Raw genomic sequence first — 21595 nt, 5'->3', positions numbered from 1 at the left:
GTGGATATTGGCTTCTTTCCATGAATTTGGGAATAAAGAAGTACGTATGCATAGTCTGAATAATTTAGCTAGGACAGAGGCAAGTTCAGGGGAACACTTTTTCAAAACAATTGGCGGAATTCCATCTGGACCTGGAGCTTTGTTGGTAGGTAAATTGTCTAGGATGGATTTTACGAATCTTGTCTGTATTTTAAGTGGGGCAATTTCGGGAGAATCAAGTTCCAGTACTGAGACATTCTGGCTGGTATCATCTATGGTAGAGTTTCTTGCAAAGGTACTAGCAAAGATATCTGCTTTCCCACGTGGGTCATTTGTAATATTGCCATCTGAAGATTTTAGTGGGGGAATGGAAGATGACTTGTTAAAGTTATTATTGAAAGAATTAAGAGTTGACCAGAATATTCTATTGTTTGAGAAACACTGCTCAACGCTGAGCTAAGCCCCCATGACAGCCTCAAAGAACGTGAGGAATTTAAGTCAATGTCAGGGAAGCTAGCGTCATTTACGAATAATTTCATCTAGGTGTCGTTACGCATATTCACGTCTTTACCCCCAAATCGGATTTAGTGACGTATGCTAAGATTTTGTGAGTGACCCCCTTTCTATAACGATTTATTCTCCAACTTTTAACTCAGTATCCTCAGATATGTTACTGCTTCCAACCATGTCAAAGCATACAAATCATACAAAAGGATACCGGCACAAAAGAAGGATTCTTTGCAATATGCAAACAAGTGGTGCCAGGCACAACAAACCTCGCCCGACAGCAGTTACTATATTTTCAACCGTTTTCAACTTCAAACACTCTAAAAATCCGTAATCTTGCATTTGACCTTTCAAGGTAACTCAGGGTCAAAGGTCATGGTGCCAAATGAAAGCCCGTATGAACTTACATCTTGATTATAGTATATATATATCTATATCTCAACCAGTTACCAGTTACAGTTTCCCTAATATCCGTGACCTTAAGTTTGACCTTTCAGTGTCACTGAAAGTCCAAGGTCATTGTATCAATTAATAACCCATATGGGACTTCATTTATACTGGTAATAGTAAATATCTCAATCTTCAGCCAGCTTCGAGTTGCTCTCTGAATAACCATGACCTTGAATTTGACCTTTCAAGGTCACTTAAGGTCAAAGGTCATGGTACCAATTAAAAGCCAATATCTGCAACAGGTTTCGAGTTATAGCTCCCTGAATATCCATGACCTTGAGTTTGACCTTTCAAGGTCTCTCACGGTCGAAGGTCTTGGTGCCAAATGAAAGCCCATGTGGGAGTTCGTGTATGCTGATGATAGTAAATATATATTCAGCGAGTTTGAAGTTATAGTCCTCTGAAAAACCGTGAACTTGATTTTGACCTTCCAGGGTCACTCGATTACTTCAAATATTTAATCACTTTTGGGCGGACCAATATCCTCATATCCTGAAAGTTTTATGTAATTTCGTTCAGCCGTTTTTCCGTAATGTTGCAAGCAAGCAAAGAAATTCGACCAAAAACTTTACTTCGCTGGATTCTGTCCAGATATGATGAAAATATCTACGCCACCTGGCGTAGTGTTTTTACTCAGGTCAGTTCAGGTTCATCCAATGTAGGTCAGGTGCAGCTGTATCCATTCGTCAGTTCAGGCAACTTCAGGTACAGAAACACACACAGGAACCATGACTCTCTCTCCCTCTCTCAGCTACACAACATCATCTGGTTTTAGTTGGAATGGAATACTAGACTTGTTCCGACAGTGAGAGGGTTTACTTTACCAGTATTAACACAATGAGGCCTTTATTATGGCTCTTAATAAAAAAAAATAATAATAATAATAAAGTAAAAGAAAAAAAGGAAAAAAAAATGGGCTTGGCTTATATACAGTAGAATACTAGAAGTGTTTTGACCATTAGAGTATAAGGCAACGTTGGCTGATATACAATAGACTACTAGAAGTGTTTTGGCCATTAGAGTATAAAGCAACTTCCCGATACAAAACATAACGGTACTTGTATTATATTGCGGATAGGAATACATATTATTTGATTACGGTGTATGGTTAACTAGGCTCTAGTGCCTTGCGCAAAATCATAAAGTTTGTTTCATTGTACCACTTTTTATGTACTGACTCCATTATGGCGTAACAAAAGCTGTGCAGGTGATGCGACAGACAGGAACAAATGGACGGTAATGATCGGAAAGTTTCATGAAGAACCACACTTGCATTGGGAATGATATATCTGTTAGAATTACGCGCGCGCGCGCCCGTGTGTGTGTGTGTGTGTGTGTGTGTGTGTGTGTGTGTGTGTGTGTGTGTGTGTGTGTGTGTGTGTTCTTACCTAATTGTTCTTACCTAATTGTATATTTACATGAATGAGTCAAGCTCGTACTGTCCCGTGTCTTAAACCATATTTATCGTTAAGTGTCTCACTTAACAGTGCCCTCAGCTGGGCCTCTCATGTCAGATCACTTGCTAAAACCGCCTCAAAGAAACTTGGATTATTGTACAGAGTCCGTAACTTCTTCGCCGATGAGCAGTTAGCTATAATTTATAAGAGTCATGTGCGCTCTCAGCTTGAATATTGCTCACCCTTGTGGAATGGTTGTGGAGAGGTTGCATTAAGACAACTAGACAAAATTCAGAATAAAGCCGTTAGAATCATTAACAACCCTGCCATTACATATAAACTACCTCCCCTGCAAGTAGGAAGGAATGTTGCCTCCCTTGCATTATTTTACAGATATTTTTTTGGCAAATGCTCAGACGAAGTTGCGTCCATGGTGCCACCTCTCCATGCCTTCCCACGTGCTACACGGGCATCTGGTAGCGCTCATGACTGGAATGTCACTCAACCATATTGCAGAACTTCTGCCTATCAGAATTCTTTCATTTCCCGAACTGCATCTCTCTGGAACTCGCTTCCCCAGAGTTGTTTTCCTCCAAATTTCAACCCACAACTGTTCAAGTCTAACTGTTGCAGATATTTTATGAACAGAGGACACCAGTAATCTGGTGTATGGATTATTTTTTTTTACCCATTTGTTTTTCCTCCCTCCGTTCTGTTATAAAAAAAAAAAAAAAAAAAGTTCAACAGATTAGTAACACATGATTTTCTTTTTCTGAAACCAAACTGTCTTTCTGTTATCATACTGTGTTCTTCTAGATGATTTACCCAAGCTTTTCTTATAAGTTTTTCTAATACCTTGCTTACAACACTGATCAGTGATACTGGTCGGTAGTTGAGTGGATTTTGTCTATTTCCTTTCTTGAATAAGGGGACAATATTTGCTTTTTTTCCAAATATCAGGTAGTTTACCTTGACTCAAGGATTTCTTGAAAATTAAAAATAATGGTTTACTTAACTCCTTTGCACTTTCTCGTAATACCAACATGAAATTTCATCAGGACCACTTGCTTTTCCTCTGTCTAATCTACTTAACTCCTCCCGTATTACTTTTTCTGCTATTTATACATCTGGTAGTATGTGTGGACATGCGTGTTCCACATAGTCCCTCTCAAAATTTTTTTCTTCTATAAAAACTAATTGGAAATTCTTATTTAGTGCTTCACAAATATCTTTCTCTTGTGTATAAGTGATTCCCTCATCCGTAATGGATTGTATTATATCTTTTACTTTGGTTTTGCTTCTGATATAGCTGTAAAACAGCTTTGGTTGATCAGTACTTTTATTTATTATATCTTCCTCAAACTGTTTTTGGGCTTCCCTCCTTATTCTTGTATAGTCGTTTCTTGCCTGTTTGTAATTATTATACGCCCTTTCACTATTGTGTCTTCTGTATCTATTCCATAACAAATCTCTTCTTTCTTTTGATTATTTACATTCTGTATTGAACCATTTCTGTATTTTCTTATCTGCTTTTTTGTGTTGTGAGATGTACTTCTGGACTCCTATTTCATAAAATTCACAAAAAAATTTTATATACAGCAATTAAATCTTGTCCTCTAAGCTCATTTTCCCAATCAACTTCTAAGAAATACTTCTTTAGGTCTTGATAATTTCCCTTTTTATAGTTTAGGCTCTTTTTGTAACTGTCATTGCTGTTTACTATGTCATATGCTATCCTGAAGTTATAATTTAGTACTGCATGATCGCTTTTGCCGCGTGGAGGGTGATATATTAAACTGTCAATATAATTTTCTTGCCTAGTAAATATTAGATCTAGCACTGAAGGTACATCAAGTCCTCTTTTTCTGGTGGTTTCCCTCACATGTTGTATTAAGAAAAACTCTTGTACGAGATCCAGGAGCTTTTGGTCCCAACTGCTTTCTTGGCTATTTATATCTAGAGTATTCCAATTTATATTTGTATTGAAGTCCCCAGTTAGTATAATTCTTTCCAATTTCTCTTCCATTTTATGAAGTAATGATCTTATACTCTGAATTGTACTCTCTGCCAGGTCCTCATATTCGTCTCTTTCCCATGTGTTTGATCTGTGTGGCATGTACAAATTGGCTATAATTACTTTACCCTCAGATGTGTCGATCTCTATGGCAATCAGTTCTACTTGTGATGGTATATCTAGTTTTATTTCCTTGACTTCTAGAGTTTTCTTAGTTAATATTATAATTCCTCCTCCTTTTTTAAATATCTGTCTCTTCTCCATATATTGTATTCCTCTAAGTTTAGTATGTCATTGGATATCCTTGGTGTTAATTTTGTTTCAGTTAGGCATATTATTTGTGGTTCATTTTCTCTGACATAATCATTCATCTCTAGTAATTTAGATACCATTCCATCCACATTTGAGTACATCAACTTTATCATCTTGTTTATATACTTGTCATGGCATGGTTCTACTACTTTCCACATTTTTCTTCCATCCTGTTTGTGTACCACTTTCGTACCTGCAATCTTATTACTTTGTAAAAAAAAATTCTTCTTCTCCTCTTCTGATCTTCCCTCACTTTTTGTTTTTGCTTCTTCCCTTTTCTCTTTCAGTAATTCCAGTTCCTCTTGTGTTAGGCATCTTTTTATCCATACATTTTTTAACTCCTCTTTTTCCATAAGATTCTTTGCATTTTTTAGTATCTCTTCCACAGTGTTTACACTCTGGAAAGTCACCTTTAGAGGTCTTGTCTTGCTTTTCTCGTATTTCCCTAACCTTTTGTGTTCCTCTATGTCTTTACTACAGATTTCCTCTGATACTTCTTTCAGTAAGCTCATTACATTTGCCATCTCCTTTTTGTCTCTTGTGATATTGTTTTTTACTTCTTCCTCTTCTATACCAGCGATTACTATAGATTTGTTTATCTCTACTGAATCTCTGACTAACTTTGGATTGTTTTGGATTATTCTTTTCACTTCCTTTTTAATGCTTTTTTCCTCCACCCTTGTTTCTAAGTCTTTCTTTACTTTCACCATTTCAGCATACGTGGTTTCTACATCATTTTTGTAGCTTTGCACAGCTTCATTCACCTGTGTTATCTTCTCCTCAATATCACTGCTCTGGTCCATAAGACTGCTTGCTTGCCTAATTGTCTCTGTGTCATTTTTGAACTCTTCCATAACACTCTCGTGATTGACTACTGTACTTGCCATTTCACTCACTTTCTTCCTAAGCGTACTCAATTCCACTGTTAGTTCACTGATGGTTGTGTCTTTCTTATTGGCCTCCCTTCCTAGTTTTTCTATCTCTTCCTTTTGCAAGTGCATTTGCTTCTTTATTTCATCAATTTCATTTTTGAAAGCCATTTCTAGTTTGTGTACACGTTCAACCAGTCTATTGTGAGTCTCCACTTCAACCAGTTCTTGGTAGAAATCATCATTTTGCTTTTTACTTTTATCCCTTTTCTTTTCCAAATTTGTTTTACTGAAGTATGTATCCATTTTGCAATACTAAAAGAACAGAGTATGTACTTACAGAGTATGTACACTTTCCCTGTGTTGCTGTAGTCTAAACAAACCCAGCTGACTTAGCGCATTTTTTTTCCTCGTGGTTCTTTTTTTTCTGTTTGAACAAGTCTTGTTTAATCTTATTTTTTTTTCCTTTTAATAATGAAAAATCATTTAGTCTAACCTGGTACAGAGCTTGACTCATTCAAAGATACTAATTTAGGTAATGCCACTGGCCATGTTGGTTCCGTACGGAGCGCCGATGTCGAACGTCTACCTCTGATGACTCTGATGTGTGTGTGTGTGTGTGTGTGTGTGTGTGTGTGTGTGTAAATAACTGGACCATTCAGACCGTATTTGGGTCTAAATAAGCTTAATCAGACTAAAGTGAACCTGAACTAATTTGAATGAGCCAAACTGGATGCCAAGTTTTAAATGAAATGTATTTGATTCCAGGAGAACCTAACCTCCACTAAGTGTATCTGCACTAAAAACGCTTCTCCCATATCTACCCAAGCCTCTAATTTAAGGGATACCTGGTATGCTCACCCCTTCTTGAACGACTTTAGCTAACTTTGGAAATGTCTTATTCGATCAGTCTTCTCTTCGGCTTATGGCCTCCAGTCATTCAAGTGCAATGTGACGAAATATTTCGTAATGAATGGTTCTTAATTTTGCAACTCTTTTTATTACATTTTTATTAGAATTAAATTTTCGTAGGCTGTCATCCTTTCGCTTATTTCTTTTGTATCTCAAAATGGAATGAATTTAAACCATATTTGCTCTACAAATAGAAAGACTAATTAGCTGAATGAAAGAAGACAGAAACAGTGTAATTAGTGAAATCCGGTAGGAACCCAAATATGGACAACACTTTCAGACTTTGTAAATACAGTCATGGTGGTAGGTAGTGGATACCATCATCCACTCATTTAATGTAGGGCTACCTACTTGTTTCTACATCTTTATCATAATATTTCTCTTCTGTATCTTTACACCTCTTCTCTTACATCTCCCATCCTGCTGCTACTTTTTATTATTCCTCTTTCCATTTCAGGTGGCTTTTCACCGAGTGTCTAGCCTAATGGTTTCCTGTAACCCTGGAAGATAATTACAATGCTGAGTGATAAACATTTGAGAAAATGGCAAGGTAATGTGGAACCTGTCATGGTGCCCCTGATAACTGGGTGGAGAGACACAAATGCGACTTGCATCCGGGAACTCTGCCGAGAGAACATCGGTTCTCTGCAAGAAGAACCTGAAAGCTCGGGGTTTGCTTACCTGAGGTTGATGGATCAGCAACATCGACTAAAACGGTCATCAACGTCGGGTGAAAAAAAAAAAAAAATCAGTTTAAGGATTTTTTTTTTTTTTTTACATTTTGTGTGTATATCTCTGTAAATGTGTGTGTGTGTGTGTGTGTGTGTGTGTGTGTGTGTGTGTGTGTGTGTGTCACAAGACTCTCTGCTATCATCTCAGCTTGTATGGTCAACGAAGGGACTCCTATAACACCCAAGTGAGGAAGAAAGTAACATGCATGGAAGATGTAAAGCACTGGCTGTGTAATGGGAAACAAAATACTAGATAACTGGTAGAAACTCGGAAGAGAAAGATCGAGTGTGGTTTGAGACAAATTTATTTATTATCTCAGATTCTGCAGTACGTCTGCATGCATCCCTGCATTAATACCCACTATCACAGCTTTAAAAATATTTCATGACAGATAAGGCGAAATTATACAGCAAAGAAGATACAAAACAACGAAAAATGTAACATACCTCAAGCCTACAACAGGATGATACATAAATACATTCATACATACATATATATATATATATATATATATATATATATATATATATATATATATATATATATATATATATATATATATATATATATATATATATATATATATATATATATATATATATATATATATATATATATATATATATATATATATATATATATATATATATAGCCTCGGTGGTACAATGGTAAAGTGTGCGTTTTCGTGAACTGAAGAACGAGGGTTCACGCCCCGCCGGGGTAATAATCTTTTGGAGCGTTCTTCAGGCCTCATTCTGCATTGGCGGACACAAGGGGTGCTATGGTTGAGCAAGTGTCGCATACTATAAAGTATGCTTGCACCCAGTCGGCTTGCGCGGGCCGATTACACTTGGTTCACAGACTACACACACATCCAAAGCCACTCCAGCGTTACAATTACACTTACAAGCATTTTTCACCCTACATACAATCTCTGCTAGACAAACGAAGCCACTTGGTAGAGATACATTGGCTGTATCGTCCCCACTTCGGTCGGGATAGGCCGGTCCTGCAGTGGACACACAAATGGCTGATGAGATGATATATATATAGATATATAGATATATATATATATATATATATATATATATATATATATATATATATATATATATATATATATATATATATATATATATATATATATATATACACACACACACACAATGTATATACTGATTATATAAATGAACCAAGTTGTTTGTTTGTTTGTTTGTCCTTCCATCACGCCCAAATCAAGGGCCAGAGACGCCCAAACGCATAAATACTCTGAATCAAGATGACTCAAAGATGGTTTTAGGGGGATCAAAACTCTGATCAGTGTCATTTTAGGTCACAGGTAGAGAGTTTGCCTTTTTGGCCCGGGCAACGCCGGGTATCCCTTCAGCCAAGGTTTTGGCATGAAGACTCACATGACCTCCAGTTCGGACAAGGGCTACTTGAGGTTGACCTCCGAGGTCATTTGAGGTCACTGATTGGAGGTCAACTGAGGTCGCCCGTGATACACACTCCAACGAATGGACCCATCAGTCCAATTTTTGGCATGGCGACTCACATGACCTCCAGTTCGGACACAGTCAATGTGAGGTTGACCTCCGAGATAATTTTAGGTCACCGGTCAGAGGTCATTTGAGGTCACTGGTATAACAAACAAGTACAAGCAAACATTGTGTGTTATTCTGTGAAAGCTGAAAAAGAAAGTTTCTGGACCTCCTATAATCCCTTGTCAAAAGCATAAGAGATGTATGGTCTTTCTAGAGTAGAAAGAATGATTGATCTAGAACAAATAGAGAGTTTGCCTTTTTGGCCCGGCTAACGCCGGGTATCCCTGCTAGTGCAAATCTATCTGTCTGTCTGTTTGTCTGTCTCTCTCTCTCTCTCTCTCTCTCTCTCTCTCTATATATATATATATATATATATATATATATAAATAGATATATAAATATATATATAGATAAATATAAATATATATATATATATATATATATATATAATTGCTATACAGCAATGATAAATTCATTGCGAGAGCAAGGAATAAATGAGAAATTTTTTAAACTGTTTGAAAACATGAATAGAGAGAGGGAACTGCTACAGTTATACTACATAAGGATTTGGAAAAAAAAATAAGATTGAGAAGGGCGTGAGTCAGGGAGATACAATTTCACCAAAATTATTTACAGCATACCCAGAAAGTATTTTCAGAAAACTAGACTGGGAAAACAAAGGAGTGAACATAGATGGAGAAAAGCTAAGCCATTTAAGATTTCCATATGACATTGTCCTAATTGCAGAAACAGCAGAGGCATTGCAAGAAATGTTAAATGACCTGAACAAAGAGAGTCTCAAAGTAGGGCTAAAGATGAATCAGAGTAGAGCTAAAGTAATTTTTAATCCAGATACACCAAAGAGCATCAGAATAAGTGAAGAAATCCTTAAGGAAGTCGAGGAATACAATTACTTGGGACAAATACTAGAATTAACGAAAGACCATGATAGCGAAATAAAAAGACGCATTACAATTAGTGGAAAGCATTTGGTAAACACAGAGACATTATGAAAAGTAGCTTGCCAGTTTGTATGAAACGAAAAGTATATAACGAATGTATAATTCCAGCTATGATGTACGGTTGTGAGACCTGGAAATTGAAAAAAAAAATGATGGATAATAAATTAATATGTTCTCAGAGAGCAATGGGAAGGTCAATGTTGCGAATAACTTTAAGAGAGAGGAAAAGATCCACTTGGGTGAGAAAGCAGACTAAAGTCAAGACATTATAGAAGTTATAGAAGAACAGAAATGGAGGTGTGCTGGCCATGTAGCAAGAATAAGGGATAACCGATGGAGCAAGAGGCTGACTGACTAGACATTAAGAGAGTGTAAGAGTAGCAGAAAAAGGCCAGGCATGAGGTGGACAGATGAGATAGAGAAGTTTGCAGGGAAAATGTGGCAAAGATTGGCTCAGTCAAGGAATTCGTGGAGAGGGTTGGGGGAGGCCTTTGTTCATATATATATATATATATATATATATATATATATATATATATATATATATATATATACGTTTGAATGTTAGTCAATTTGTGAAAACAGTGATTTCATGAAATCCCAAGCGAATTCGTGAAATGAATTTAAAATGGGATTGATTATTTTGTTAGGTTAATTTAGGCTGCAGTTGGGTTAGGCTGGGATAATCTAGGTTAAGTTTAGGTTATGTTAACTAACCCAGCCTAACTTAACCTAAACTTAACCTAGATTGTCCCAGCCTAACTTAACAGCAGCCTACATTAACCCTTACACCGCGGGCATGTTTACCAATGTTTTGCGTGTCCTGCGGGGTTATTCGGGCTCCGACAGACTCTCAAAAAATATTTGCCAAAAATCAGTTATTAGTCCTAGATTATTAAAATTATATATGCTTATGGCTCATACCTTCAGCTTTCTCCTGGAATGTCTGTTGAGCCTTCGTCTGTTACCGTAGGACTTGTGGAGACCTCTGAAGTTGAGTAACGAAGTCTCCACTTTACACTTCCCCACAACCCGTAATATGATTACCACAGCCAGATATTGACACTATAAACACTACTCTATGATTATCAAGTAGTTTGAGATCCATACTCCAAAAAAAACACACTGTGAAAGCAATTAAAATTACGAGCGCGTATGACCTTCGCACTTGCGCTAGTTCGCTCTTGGTACTCTGTCATTTATTATTCATAAAACCCCTCACACTTTATATTACTATTACTATATAACCCTTACATATATCTGGAGTTTTTATCCATAAGTTTCCTTCAGTAGTATTAGTTTATTGTCACTGAAGTCATTCAATTTTTCATTCAGTAAAATACGTAGAGAGCCACGGATTCACTTTCACTGTTATAACATAAAGTATTTGTACTCATATTCTTATATTACTAATTACTTACATTACTATTTACATTTTCTATTTTATTTTCAATATTTAGCCTTCTATTTTACTAACACTATGTTATTCACTGTCACTTTCATTAAGATAAAACTATAATACACTGAACATCCATTGCTCTCACTTGCTATTTACACATTATTTCCACATTATTTCCACATTACTCTCCTTTCCCACTTGCACTTTTAGAACTGCTTTTGGCTGTGGTAATCAAAGAAGCAGATAACACAGAGGGGAACCTGGCACTCAGCTCACTGCCAAGAGGTGCGTTTGTGCTCAGGTGTGCATCGGGTGGTATGTGCACACACCTGACACCTGCGGATCGCAGCCTTCCTTTTGCCTGTCGCAGGCATTAGCACCAGTCTGTGCCGATCCATATACACCCTCTGCTCAAGTCGGTCGGGAAGTGTTACTGGATGGCGCCTTGGAGTTGCTGCTGTCACCCTACCATATCTTTCCAGCAGCTGCTGAACACAAGTCCTGGCGATCAACCTCAGGGAGAAGGACTTGGGTGGCTTGACCTTCATCTTGTACAGGATGAAGGCGTTCAGCATCGTCATATCTATGAGATGCAGAAAAACTTTCCTGTACCACCTAGTATTCTTCCTGAGGCAGTCGATCTCACCAATCATCATGTCGGACTTGTCCACCAGCCGCATGTTGATATTGTAGTCTAACACAGCATCAGGTTTCATCACAGGTTCGCCTGTCCTACGGTCGACCTTCCCACTGTCTGTCATTTCCCCCTTATGTACGGTGGTGAGCATGTGCACGACCCTCTTGTCATGCCATCGAATTGCCAGCATCTTCTCAGACTTGCGTAGGTGCACGTCTCCTCGCTGCAAGGTTCCTGCCTCTGGGAATTTAGGGAAGTGGGCACGATTACTTTTGACAGTGCCGCAGGAGCCAATGCCGTACTCTGAAAGGTATTTGGCAAGTTTCGGTGCTGTATAATAGTTGTCTGTATACAGCACATGATTTCCACCAAGATACTTTTCAAGGAGCACTTTCACTACACAGCCTGAGAAGCCAAGGGGGTGTGTTTTATCCAGATCGACAGTGCTGGGTGATTAAATGACGAAGTCAAGAATGCACCCCATCTTACAGTCACACAGTACAAAGAACTTGATTCCAAAGCGATGGCGTTTGCTTGGAATGTACTGTACAAACCGAAGACGTCCTCTGAACAAAACCAAGGATTCGTCAATGACAAACTTCTGAAAGGGGTGGAAGAATGACACAAACTTATCCTTCATTCTGCTCAGAATCTCCCGGATCTTCCAGAGTGGGTCGGTTTGGGAAGGTACATCGTTGTCGGCAAAGTGCAGGTTTCCCATGATGTTCCAGAAGCGATCTCTGGCCATGTACTTATTGAAGGTGGCTGAGGGTAGTAAGGGGTCCATGGACCAGTATTCTTCCAACTCATGTTTCTTGGAGTGTGGCATGAGAAGCATGAGGGCAAAGAACACATACAGCTCCTGCACTCTCAGCATGGACCACTGTTGCATCTTGGCTGCACCTGTACCACTTGCAGCACGTTGTGATTCATATCTGTTGGTCTCATCACATATGTGCTGCATGACTTCGTCATCTAGGAAGGGCAAAAAAAAATCCACACACTCAGCATCATCATCAAGAATGAAGGCAGGCTGTACTCCTGAGGAACTCTCATCAAAAACTAAATGTTCTGCCACAAAATCGGATCCTTCCGTCCACGCGAAGGTGTCCAGGATTCCCTGTCGTGGCGGTGAAGGATGGGTGAGGGTGGTGGGTGGCTGTGAGGCAGATTTACCCCGTTCAAGGTCACTCGCACTGACCCTGAGTTGCCGTACAGCACTAGCAGCCCTTACTCTAGTAGCAACTCTACTTTTACTGGTCCGGGATTTACCTCTTCCTCTACGGCCTGCCTTCACTGCTGATGCTGGTGGTGACTCCGATGACGAAGACTCCAGAGATAATTCAGCAGATGAAGAGGAAGAAATGAGTGAAGTGGGGCTTGGGGAACGGGGAGGTGAATCAACTCGGGACTCATGGTGGGCTGAGTCACGCGGGGCCATTGTTCTGGGGCTAACACACCGCCTTTTCACTCCCTTCCCAAATTCCTTCTCTTGCTGCAGTAACGGCTCCTTTCCCTTTGAGCTAGGGATAACTTCTGACACTGAAGCACTCGTACTAGCACTTTCTGGCACGATTTCCTCACCCGGCTCATCACACGATTCCCCCAAAGGGTCAAAATCACTATCCATCATCACCATAGACAATTCCGCTAGTTCACGTTCCACTGCGGAGTCACTTAGTCCTTTTCTGCTTCCCTCACGACTTTTTCTGGGTGTAGAGGTCACAGAGCCCTTTGCAATGGGCGCAGAACCAGCAGATATGGCGGGGAGTGAGTGCGACATGTTTTGACCACAGCGGAGGACAAGGAACTAAATACCGCAACTTATCTGAGAAGGCAAGGGTTGACAATGACAAGGAGGATGACAGCTGCTAACTTACATGCTAATAAATTATTGGTAGAATATCTCGGCAATACATAAAGAAATAGGTAGTTCCAGGTGAATGTAAATGTCACTTAGGCTTCTCCCTTCCTTTCTGATATATATTTTTATTACAGACATAGATTACAAGGCATAATTCAAAGGGGAAATTACCGTGGTAATGTAGCGAATGAATGCATGTGAGGTGTTGTCAGGTGATAGTTAGCCAATTTCTGGTGTATACCACTATCACTTACCTTTTTTTTTTTTTTTTTGGTATATATTATTTTGTATAAGTATAGGGCATAGGGTTTATTTCAATGGATGGAATCTGTGGAAAAATCTGGGGAAGATTTGCTTAGCGCAGTGCGGCCTGGGAGGTGAGAGGACAGGGTAATGGAGGGGAGGTAGGGAGGGGAGTCAGGTAGGGGTGAAAATCGCTAAAATGTCAACAATGGATGGGAGTACAGATGAGATTTGGAGTGCTGACTAGTGTTGGACATTGGCAGTACTGATAGATGATACAAGCCACCACTTGAAAGCCCGGGATAAATCAAAATAACACAGAATCACAAAAGTGACGCCCCGCGGTATGATCCATTGCGCCCAAGCATCACGAAAGTGACGCCCGGCGATTAAGGGGTTAAACTAACCTTAATTAACCCGCTGCGTGCTGGCTATTTTTAGCCCTCTGGGTCACCCCAGTGCCGGCCATTTTTCAACCCTTTTTTTTTTTTTGGTTAAAATGATAGATTTTGATGTGGAAACAACGAATTTCGCCATTAAAATGCTTACCAAGGGACGGAAATCATTTTTTTTTTAAATCCTGCATACATGTGTACAGGTATAGCCACTCTCTCATGCTCACCACATATGTGAGAGAAAGCCGTTTTCTATGTAAGGTATACTCAGGTATTTATGCTGGGAAGGTATAGCAATGTTCAGTACACGTTTCTGATCACTTATTAATTCAGCATCTATCACAATTTGCGTGTCTTTCTCACTGTGAATGCATTATTTTACACTTACTTGAAGATAGGTACAACCTGACTTCATTATGTACAGTCCTGGCACTTATAAGAAGGTATTTACAACTTGACTTCACTATATAGTCCTTACACTTACAAGAAAATATTTACAACTTATTATCTATCTATCTATCTATTGCCAGATGCCTCAATCCCGTTTGGGGTGGCCACAAACAAATCGCCTCCAAGTCGCCCTGTCCCCCGCCATTTCACTGCCCTGCTCCCAACTCACACCCCCTTCTCTCATATACCTCTCCACCCCATCCCTCCATCTCATCCTCGGCCGCCCCCTCCCTCTTCCCCCCTCCACCTCACTCATATACACTCTCTTTGTCAGTCTTTCACCCTCCATCCTCTCCACATGGCCAAACCACCTCAGTGTGTTCCTCATAACGCTTCCTATCACATCCACATCCACACCACAACGCTCCTTTATATCCTCATTCGTCAGCCTGTCTCTCCATGTGACTCCACAGGCTCCTCTTAAATAACTCATTTCCACTGCTCTCACTCTTGACTTGTGTCCTTCCAACAACGTCCAAGCTTCACTTCCGTACGTTAGAGTTGGTATCACAATACTGTCATGTAGTAACTTTTTCACTTCCATGCTCACTTCCCTGTTTCTTATCACTGCTTTCAAGGAACCAGCAACCTTTCTTCCCTGCTGTACCCTTTCAAGCACTTCACCCTCCAAACCTCCATCCTTACTCATCACACTACCCAAATACTTAAACGTACTCACATTTTCCAATTCAACTTACACTTACATGAAAATGTTTACAAAATGGCTTCACTATGTTCAGCACTGGGTGAGGGACACAGGCAGAGTGAGGCAGAGCGAGCGTGAGAGGGTGAGCGACTGAGTGCATGGCCTTGACAGCCTGGGGAATGGTAGAGGAACAGTTATCTTACATGCCTGCCAATTTCTACCCCCAAATCTTGAAAAATGCATTCACAGTGAATTTTTTTATTTTAGATCGTTTTAAAATGGCACTGGCACTGGCCGCGGCATTATGTCAGACTGTTTTAAAATGGGACTGGCATGCTGCGGGTTAACCCATACCAGTTTAAGTTCATTTTCTGAATTCACTTGGGATTTCATGAAATCGCTGGTTACAAAACTACATTCCTTGACAGCAAGCAAGGTGTGGCAGAAATAATGATGCGTGGACCCAGAGAGTGTTTCACAAAGTATTTTTCTTATTGCCTTAGCAGCGAACATCGTGTTAAAATGTGTTTCATGTGTGATCATCAGTTAGTAGAGAATTATTGCTGTTCTTGGTAGTGTTTGGATTAAATGAGGGTACAGAGACAATCGTTAGGGATTGGTTTTTACATTATTTTGACTTAATGGTTTCCATTATATTATTTTTGTGCTAAATGTTATGTTCCATCTTCTATCTTCCTCCAACACCACTTATTTCTATAAACTAAATAATGCATACTTAACCATCATACGCAGTTGTGGAGATTTATATAATTGGATTCAAACGTGTCAAGCCTTCAGCACTTTGATATTATCATCCCGATCATGAAATCCGCCTAGAAGATTGAGGATTGTGATATTTTCTACAATTATTTCTAGTCCAATTCAGCGTAAAATATTTGGGCTGTGTTGAGGCACCTGGCCACTCGGTTCCAACGAGGCATTACACTAATCACATCGAAAAGTGCTGGAGGTCACATTATCTTAAGCTTTAGAGACATTCCTTTGGATTTTTAGTGAAGTCAGTATTTTCTCCTGCAATGGATGGACCTATTGTACAATGCTCCCAATAATAAATTATTTTTATGCAAACACTAGCTCTGAAAAGTGAATTAGCTATGAAGCTATGAGAGAAAGTGAGAGAGAAAAGAGTATACTGCGAACCTCGGTATTTATCAATAAGATCGCCAGCATAAGAATATAAAAAAAAACAACAACAACAAGAAAAAGACACATACATCCCCTCACAGCTCTGACTTCTATGACTAAATGTTCCTCTCATGTAACTGGAAGTCCACCAGCAATTTGGAATAAAAAGCAAATTAACCTGCCGCATGCCAGCAGACTTTGGACCCTCATGGAGAAGTGGTGCCGGCCAATTTTTGACCTTTTTTTTTTTTTTGCTAGATGGGTTAGAAATGATGAGAAAACATGGAGAACAACCATAAAAGTATTCACAGAAGCCATTTGGCTCGCTTTTGAGGTTGAGTCTGCTGGACCAGGCACCTGAAAACTTCAGCCTCCGACACCCACTGAGTTGAGGTAGGAGATCGTCATCTTATTCGGTATCTATGCTATTTGAACGAAAAACACTCTTGTTCGGTATATAGATGATATAGGAGGGCCTAGAGAGGCCTAGACAGGCGCAGGAATATCCCAGCCGATTTTATGGTGCCTAATTTGAAAATTCGGATATTGGCAAATACTGTACATCAAATTGCCAACGTACATATATGTTAAGGACACTGTCCTTGCACATAGGGATCAACGTACATATACGTCATTGGCATGGGGCAGGTTAACCAGTGCACCATAATAATCTAATCATATTTATGTTTTACTCAGTGACAGTGGCCATGGAGAGGATCTTTGTACGTTACCACTGTTGCACTGTGTGGAGAGAAGCAGATGCAACTCCTGCCTAGGAAGAGAACCTCTCATCCTCTCATCCTGCCCTGCATTCTCCTACGTGGTACCCTGTCCAGTCTGATAGGGTTCTGTCTCCTGCGTATATCAAGGGCCACCAGATGTCAGGATTATGTGGCCTTTATCTTTTGTTATGGAGAGAGATGATGTATATTCTCATCTGGTTGATTGAAGAGATCCAAGCAGAGAGAGAATAAATGGTGAGGCATTGTAGAGTTATCAGTGTAGGCTCTCTCTGTTCCGTAAATAAAGTGAAGTGATGAAATAGGTGGATTGGAGTCATTGGAGTTTATTTGCGAGACAGTTGCCTGACTGAGAAAGTTAAAGAGCTTGGCATGACTCGTTTGTATTCTCAGGTGCAGTTTGTGCTGGCTGCAGTCCTCTTACTTTTCTCTCACTCTCCTACTCCCTATCATTCTCTGGAAATATATCTCCTCTCCTGGCCACCTCTAGATCTCTCCTACTCTTTTGGTTGTCTCTGGTTCTCTCATTCCCTCTCCTCTGACTTCTACACATGGTTTAGGACTTATATCTCCTTCTGACTTCCAGCTACAGTGTACGTGCATGTGTGTGTGTGTGTGTGTGTGTGTGTGTGAAGCACTTGTGAATGGTAGCTTCCATCAGACCATCCTGTGTTTTGGAATACTTGAGTGTTTAGCTTTGGGGAAGAACTTCAGACATAACTACCTGTCTTACATATTGTTATCTATAGCTATATAATTACACAGTTATATTCTGTGTTATAACATATTAACCCTCTTGCATGCTGATAAATTTTTAAGTTTTCTGCTCTACTTCACATCTGCCTTTCTCCCCTCCCCCCCAGGCCATCGCGCGTTTAAAAAAAGTGTGTTCTCGGCTTATTTTCACCGCCTAAACATGTTTATTTTGCCACAAAACCCACATATTCCTATTTGTCGGTGTTTGTTCTATACGATAAACACACACACACACACACACACACACACACACACACACACACACACACACACACTGTACGCACATTAGAGCCGTGGGAATAAACATTTGGGAACATAGATCTCACTTCCCAACATCATAAATCGAAGGTTTACTATTCAATCTCTACATGTTATACAATCATTGGATACAGGGTATGGTGTTAGACAACAGATTTTTTTATTCGGGGAGCTTTAGTGAAAAACTTTCCCCGGCACTATTATGTTTTTATTTTATCATCCCATAGAGAATTGCATTGGCTTTCATTTGAGACCAAACAGTGATCCTAGACCTCATAGTTTTCGAGAAAAATGCAAAAACTACCATACAGTGTATTTTCCCCCACGCTGAACTGCTGTCAGCAGCACTCACATTATTTTCCTGTAGCACACAAACGTTTTCATGCTTGCTAGATACGCATTCTTTGGTTTTACACCAACAACTATTTTATATAATTTTGTTTTGATTTTAGTCCTCTCAGAAACCACACATGAACACTAAGCCTGTTGCTAGCAATTGAAACTAAAGCTGTCATTTGTGATGAGGTAAATAACAATATATATGTACCGGTATGTATAAATACACTGACATAAAGATAGGTAAATAGATAAATAAAAAAAAGAAAATCACGTACTTCTCCAGTGGCGATGATCTTCCTGCAGTACCAGATGGGTTGGGAGGTGAGGAGTTTTGTCCTGTGTGTGTGTGTGTGTGTGTGTGTGTGTGTGTGTGTGTGTGTGTGTGTGTGTGCTCCACTAGTGAAGGTATTGCACGGTATAGTACCAGTCGAAATAATCACCCATACAAAGCGGCACATCACAGACAGGACACATGTTCCTTGTGTCCTTCCTCACCCCCAACTTGAAGGACAAGGTACACCAGAGCCTCTTCCTGTTGGGGATCCTCGCCTGGTGGTGGCCCAGAGTGCAATCCAACCTCACGTCATCGTCAATCACCCAGCAATGCTTGCTTGGATGCCCTCGTGCTCTGTGATTCTGTTGTGCGGGAGCTGCAGGCCCAGGCACGGGTTCCCCTGATGGACCAGCAACTAGAGGTGATGGCAGTGCTAGCACCTGTGATGGACATGCTGCAGATGGTGCTGGTGGTGGTGATGGCACCCAAAATGGCCCTGCTGCAGGCAGTGATAGTGGGGATGGTGGGATCCATGGTGGTCCTCCTGCAGGTAGTGCCAGTGCTGGTAGTGGCTGGGCGAATCCAGGTGTTGGTGCCTGTATCTGCTGGGTGCCAAGTATTGCTGGCCGTTGGGTAGGTAGATCTGGGGCGTGGTGAATTAAGTGTCCAGATACGGGCCAGTCCTCTTCATAGAAATGCAGAAGATCGTAGATGATCTGCTCCACAAATTCAAGGAGAGTTACTGTCCTCCATCTGTACTTTTTGTACAAGGCGAAAGTGTTGAAGAGTGCCATGTGGATGAAGTAGAAGGTGATCTTCATTCATTTCATGGTTCTCCGTTGGATGGGGTAGTACTGGACCATCTGATAGAAATGATCAGCCCCACCCATGTACTTGTTGTAGTCCTCCACAATGACGGGCTCGTTGATAACCTTCTCCGCATAGGTTGTCTGCCCATCATTACCCCGCACCTTCCCTCGAACCCTCTTTGGAATGGTGTCGGTGGTGTGGAAGGTGGAAACCACATTGACAATGCGCTTGTCCGTCCATAGCAAGACGAGCACATTGTCCTTGTGCCTGTTCATCATGCCCACCTCAGGCAGGCTCTTAGCCCTGGCGATGGCATGCAGCTGATGTGGTGCTCCTCTAGGCAGCTGTAGGGTCCCACACACGTAAAGACCTGCAGTGAAGAGTCGTTCGCACATGGCTACAGAATTGTAGTAGTTGTCCAAGAACAACTTATAGCCATGGTCCTTCAACGGTTCCACGAGGCCCCACACAGTGTTCTCGAGGGTCCACTGCACCCCTGTGTAGACCTCGAGGTTCCAGACATAGCCTGAGGACAACTCAGCCAACATGTAGATTTTGATGGAGTACTTGGTGGGTTTCAGGGGTTTGTACACGTGGAAGGACAGCCTGCCCTTCCACCTCAGATAGCTCTTATCCAGGCTGAGCTGCTCCTTGGGTTGATACGCTGACTGGTACCACTGAAGGAGGTACTCCATGACCGTTCAAAAATTGGATGAGCCAATCTTGATTGTCCCAGGGTATGGCGAGTGAGTTGAAGGTGTGGAAGTGCTTCAGGATCGTGTTGAATCACCTTCCACTCATCACCCGCTGGACCTTGGGGTAGTTGTGCAGCTCGGAGCTCCTCCAATAGTGCCTAATGGTCGGCATGTGAATGACCCCCGTAAAAAGGTACAACCCCAGGAAATTGGCCATCTCCTCTTTATTGCAGGAGAACCAGGCATCCAGCTGAGTCCCCAGGAATGTGATGTACCAGTTCATTTCCACAGTGAGATATGACAACAACTCCCGTGTGAAAAACAGCTGGGAGAACTGCAGGGGAGTTGTTGGAATATCCACCTTTATCCTTGGGGAGCCAGTGAACGGCCCATGGCTTGGTGTGAACGGGCCACTGCTCCACCCAGGATCCTCGTCAGCGATGGTGGTGGTTGTGGCAGCGCGTCGGCCTATTGACACCCTTCGGTCTGCCCTCTGACCCCTTGGACGTCCCCTGTGTCCAGGCAGTGGGCCAAGGCATCCTCGTCTAGGAGGGGAAGCCTCGGATGAGGATAAGGACGAGAAAGAGGGCTCTGGGGACACCAGTCTCCTCAGCCTGCCTGGCGAGGATGTTGCTGTAGCATCCTGCATGGCAGACGAGGGTGGAGGGGCCATCACAACGAATGATGGCCCAGCTTCCAGTGACACTGGCTCACCCAAGGGGGCAGAGGGGCCTGAAGATTGAGAGCCAATGAAGAGAGTGGTGGGACCGGCAGGTTCCAGAGGTGGGGAACGTTCTCCAGTGGGGCTGGCCGCTGATGGTGGTGCAGTCACCCATGGTGGAAGGCGGCGGGGCAGCTCCACTTGCTGACTGGATGACGTCGGCTCAACCTCCTCCACCCCAGAAAGGTCGTTCTTGCTTTTGCTCTCTGACTTAATCTCATCAAGGAGCTTTTTCCACTGCTCTGGTGCCAATCCACTTTTCATTTTTTGCAAGACTGATGTCGTTACAAGCCAACTGGAGAATGAATTGTTGTCAAAGGACACTGTAGTGGAATGCTGTGCTAGGGGTGTGAGCTGAAATAAAGGAGTCAAGATATTTTATTCACAGCCAGCCAAGATCTTTGCTCAACAGTGGCACAGCGCAAGGATTCCTGATATACGTGTATGTCCTTGAAAAACATCGTCTCCTACACCTGACTTAGTGCACAGCTAGAGGCCATGAGCACGTGCTTCACTCTTTCATTTCTTTTTCACATTACACATA

This window comes from Coenobita brevimanus, chromosome 8 (assembly GCF_032717465.1).
Source record: "Coenobita brevimanus isolate Jiangsu-jjx chromosome 8, ASM3271746v2, whole genome shotgun sequence".
Classification (NCBI taxonomy): Eukaryota; Metazoa; Arthropoda; class Malacostraca; order Decapoda; family Coenobitidae; genus Coenobita; species Coenobita brevimanus.
This window is presented reverse-complemented; position numbering follows the sequence as displayed.